Raw genomic sequence first — 5,007 nt, forward strand, 5'->3', positions numbered from 1 at the left:
GGGGTACCTGTAGCGAGACTGGAGAGGCGACCTTCGGCACGCTGTGGAGTTGGGCATCTCGGGTCGGGGGCGAGTTTCGGTCCGCGCCGCCGCCGCCGCCGCCGTGGAGACTGAGCTGCCAGCTAGCAAGAGGGGCTGGCTCCTCGTCGCTCGTCGCCGCGCCGCGTCGCGGATGCAGCTTGTCGCCAAATGCCTCCCCCATTATTCTAAGGTTTGTGTCTCCGTGTGTGTGTGCGTGTGTGTGTGCGTGTGTGTTCAACTGTGCTTTAAAAGAAAAGCAACCAAAACAAGAGCAGGAAGGGCTTTGCCTTTAGCTTGCCCTCCTTCCCCCCAGCGTCATCTATTTCTATTGCTTGAAGGAGGGTGCAGAGCTTCTGATGAAGCCCGGGTCACCGACAGATTGACAATTCTGTTGGAAAGGCATACATTTTACTGCAGAAATGTAGTTGCATTCTTAAAACGCCAGCTCTTGCCTGATGAAGAAAACGATTTTACAGTCTCTCAGATTATCAAAATATACATTATTATTTAGAGTGTGCACACCCAGGCGGTGGAGTCGATTGCTTGGGGAAAGACTGTAACCCTAGTTCCTGTCTGCCTGGCTATCCTGGGAACATGCTAGGGGCTGGGCCCACCGTGTGCTTGGAAGGGGCCTGGACTCAGCTTTCAGCCCACAGAGTCGCAGGGGGGCGCCCCCAGCAGCCCTCTGGCCTCTGCTCAGAGAGAGCCTAGGGCTTCTGGCTGAAGGCTGCTTTAGTTATGATGTCATTCTGATAGCAGAGTGCAAATGTCTCCTGATTCCACCATTAACCGCCTGGCTGATTTGCTTGGTAATGATAGCGCTGACGTCCAGCTCCCTGACAAATGCAGGACCTCGGAGCCCTAGGAATTAACTTTTCCCCCCAAGAGGAGGGAGCCAGCTGCCAGAAGTATCCCACTGAGCCCCAGCCTTCGGACTTCCTCTGCTTGCCCTCGGGATGACAGGGCCCTGGACTGAGGGGGCCTCTGCTTTTCCAAAGTTTGGAAAACTTTTAGAAGGCTTTCATTTCCAGATTTCCCTTAATCTAGTAAAACTGGAATCCGATTGTGATCTGATGGACAGCCAAGATTCCGGGTCTCCGGGTAGCCACTGTATGGACCGTGACATTTGCTTCCTATTTTCAGTCCACTAACTGTGACTTTATGTTAATATCACCGGAAGTAAACCAGCTTTAGTGTTGATTTTTAAATAGTGTACAATGATTTAAGATGTCTTTTGATTTACTGTTCAAATGAAATTTGCATAAATGTGATGAAAATGAACTTAACATCTGGGCATATGAAAAAAGGTTAGTACCTCATATGTCATCTGCAGAGAAAGTCTTTAAAATGCTTTCACCCTAAACTGGGTTCGGGAAAACAGTTCCTGGAGACATAAATGGTAATTATGGAAAACCTGGAGAAAATGCTTTCAATAAATTTGCATTCTCTTGGACCAGTGCTCTGAAAACCCATCTCATTCTGTGCCTGGAGTGCTTAACTTCTGAGCAGGCTTGAGATCCTCACAACTCAGCAACTTAACTGCTGGCCAGGGCTGTCTTCACGGAAGACTTAGGGAAGGCAGTGACCAGCAGTCATGCTACACTGGTCCAAGCCAGAGGCCAATTGTCCCCATTATGGATGAGGACAGGGAAGTGGCCAGGAGGTGAAGCCCTGCTAATCACAGTGGCCCATTGGGTGCTGAAGGCAGTGCTGAGATGTGGAGTCATTGCCTGCTGAACCCCAAAAAGCTGACCGATCAGGTTGTCTACTCTGCCTTAGGTAACCGAATAAATTTTCATCGATTCAGACCTATAAAATCCACAAGCCCGTTCAAGTGAACTCTGAACTGAGCCTCACTCTTTGAGCCAGACAAGCTCATCTCTGGCATCAGGAAATCAGCTAAACAGCCTTCCCCGAATGTGGTTGCCTTTTGCTCAAAAGTTGGCTATGAATGGCACAGGTGTTTTTAAAGTGACTTGAATGGAAGGGGAAAAAAGAGACAGCAATGATGCTCATGAGAATATAGATGAACTTATTTTTTTTTTAAAAAAGATGATCATAAAGGAAGAAAGAAAATAGATTTATTTTTCGAGTTTGAATGAGGACAATTATAGCTTTTTAACATCTTTGGATTTAGTGTTTTTAATAAGCCTTTTAAGTAAGCTGAAATATCGGCTTGCATTTTGTTCTCAACATTATTTAAAGTGAGACTCGATGCAAATTTAAAAACAGACGTGTTTTCTGTAGGTCAACTTTTGTTCATGCTGCTGACAAAAGTCCCCCTCGTAGACCCACAGCGTGTGTACCTGAGACCTAGGACCAATGAGAGCTCGCTCATTCCTGCTTGGTCCTGTCTCCGGGTGAGGCTGTAGGTTTGGGTAGCTTTCAAAGCTGTGCTTTGGAGTCTGAAAGCAACGTACAAGTTCACTCATGTGGATGAGATGCCTCTGCTAGTAGGAGCTTGTGAGCTGAGGAACTTCCTGCGAAAACCCATACTTCCTCTGCCTGTGGTCAGGGCCCTTCCAAGACCAGCTATGGCAAGCGAGGGCTGGAGTTGCAGGGAAATAGGAGGGAAAGGAGCAGGTTCTAAGGGTGGTGGGGATGGAGGGCAGCTGGGCTTGCACAAGTGTTTTATATGGTCCCTGGTAGGGAGTTGTTGGGAGCAAGGCCTTTTGCCAAGAGGAGGGATTGGTTGCTTAGGTCTTGACTCTATGGGCTGCTGTGATGTCCCCTTGAGGGTCCTGGTGGGGGTGAGCAGCTAGTTGTCCAGTCAGAATGACCTAAAGTGGGAAATGGCTCACTGGGGTCTCTGTGGTAGTGTCGGTCATGTGTGCCTCTGTGTGTTTGCAGGTACTGGGGAGGGTGCTGCGTGCTGGGAGAACCTGTTCTGAGATGACCCACAGTTACACTGCACAGAAGAGATTAGCGTGTCCGCGAGTGTGCACGTGAGTGCAGAAATGAGTGGAGACGTCAAAAAGTGCAAGGAAACAAATCCTGAGGTCATGGACCCTAAGCAACATAGGCCGCCTTTCTTGGATCCTCATTTATTTTTCCCAATGAGGGGAGACATGGATGGAAGGTGTGCCACACAGCAAGTAACCCACCTTGGGCCATGACAGGGCCTAGGGCAGGGTGGGGCCTTCCGTGGCTATTTAGTCTCATCAACAGGCTGCTGCAGGGCTGCACTGTGCAGCTATAGAGCTGGTTTCCGCCACCTCTGTTGGTTGCTTGAGGATCTTCTTTTACCATTCAAAATTGCATGTCAGGGTATGGTGGCACACGCCCATAGTCCCAGCACTCAGTGAGGCTGAGACAGGAGGATCACAAGTTTGAGCCCAACCTGAGCAATCTAGTAACTTAGCATGACTGTCTCCAAATAAAAAAAATTTTAAAAAAGGGCTTGAGTTGTAGCTCAGTGTGAAGGCCTTGGGTTCACCAAGTACTGCACACACAGTCATTATAGATCGGTGGTCTTTCTCTTACATTAGAATAATCACCAGGTGTGGTAAGTACTTGGCTTCCCTCATGCTCTGGGCTTGCTGGAGATGCCTCTGGAAATAAATATCTGCTCTATTTTACCTAAGAGACAAGATCTAGGTTCGAATGAGGTCTTGGGTAAATTTGCAGGAGTAACCTGGGTATCATTCCTCCAGACTGGGGTCTCGCGTTCTCCTTGGGGAAGTCTGTCCTTTGCCTAGTGGGATGTTTGGCAGCATCCCTACCCACTGCCCACTTGATACCAGCCGTACCTCCCCCGCTGTGACAACCGAACACGTCCGTAGGCTTAGCTGTGTATTCCCCAGCACAGGGGCAAGCAGGTCCATTTCCCATTCTGTTATGCGCCAGACCTTGTGGGCCTCGCAAAGGGGACAGGTGGGTGTTGCCGCCCTCAAGGAGTCTACAGGCTGGTGGGAGACAGATGTGTCCCAGAGCCCTGAAAGGCCAGAAGGTTGAGCCCTGCACCAAATGGGGGGAAACCTATAAGGGCTGAGCGGTGGTAGAAATTTCATAGTGGAGCAATAAATGGAGTGATAGAATTTCTGCAGCAAAGGTGTGGGGCTCAAATGATTTTTAAAAAATATCAGTTACTGTATACCTTAGAAACGGCCTTGTGGGTGGGAGCTGTGTCCCTGGGCCGTGGACTGTGACATGCCAACCAAATAGTCAAAAGGGACAGTTCTGAGGCTGGGCACTCTGCTGGCAGGATGCTGAGAGCTGTTTACATTTGAGCATGGCTTTGAGTGCTTCGCAACTTCCCTATGAGCGCAGGTACCACATATTTTCCTGAATTTTCAAGGTGGAAATGAGGTAATAAGCAAGGTAGGGGTTGATCTAGGACCGGCCCCCGTCCCTCAGCCTCCAGAGTCAGTGTGCTCATCCGTGATGGCTGCAGGGCACGTCCCCACCCCATGCTCAGCTTCCCTTCCTACACTGGAATAGTCAGGGAGTGAAGGGCGCAGGGGCAGCCTGGCCCTCCCTGAGGTGCACCCCAGCCTCCAGGTGAGCTGGAGCAGGAAGGTGATGCTGGTGCTTGGGGGGTCTTCAGAGATGCAGGAAGGAAAATCGGTTCATAAGGTCTCCCCTCCTCTACCTGCCTATTCTTAGTCCGTGGCTTTACAATGAGAAAATGAAGTGCCGTTTTGACAGGAAAAATGATCACCGTAGGCTTGAGCTGACATTAACCTGAAAGTTTCCTATCAAGGCTTTATGGCTTTGATTACCTGAGTTGTGTTTAGTTGGGTCTTTGATTACTAAGGTGGGCTTGTCTTCTGGGAAATGTGTTTCTTTCCCTCCCTGTCCCTGCTGGGTGTTTAGCCAAGGTGGTGGTCTCCCTGATCCCTAGACTTATCCCCAAACTTTACCCTTTCTGTTCATCTGCTTGAGACCATCAGCCGTCTTCATAGTATTTTTAGCCTTTTTGTTGCTTAATTACCAAATCTCTCTTCCTCCCTCCCCCCTCTGTCTCTCCTCTCTCTCTCCCTCCCC

At 49.4% G+C, this 5,007-nt stretch overlaps 1 protein-coding gene across 7 annotated transcripts in view; it reads left to right on the top strand.

Annotated features, from left to right (window-relative positions):
• The window catches only part of Znf536 (zinc finger protein 536), a 433,293-nt gene that overhangs the window by 5,005 nt on the left and 423,281 nt on the right, over positions 1-5,007 (top strand). The window contains exon 1 of one of the 7 annotated variants that reach the window (XM_033765708.1): positions 7-211. The exons of 5 other annotated variants lie outside the window; for them this stretch is intronic. The gene's annotated coding sequence lies outside the window, so the exon portion shown is untranslated. Of the gene's footprint in view, positions 1-6; positions 212-3,075; positions 3,101-5,007 lie in introns of those variants that run through there. One more of the 7 variants, XM_033765709.1, reaches the window with a different exon arrangement.

This window comes from Fukomys damarensis, unplaced genomic scaffold, assembly GCF_012274545.1.
Source record: "Fukomys damarensis isolate Sample0158 unplaced genomic scaffold, DMR_v1.0_HiC HiC_scaffold_19, whole genome shotgun sequence".
NCBI classification, from domain to species: Eukaryota; Metazoa; Chordata; class Mammalia; order Rodentia; family Bathyergidae; genus Fukomys; species Fukomys damarensis.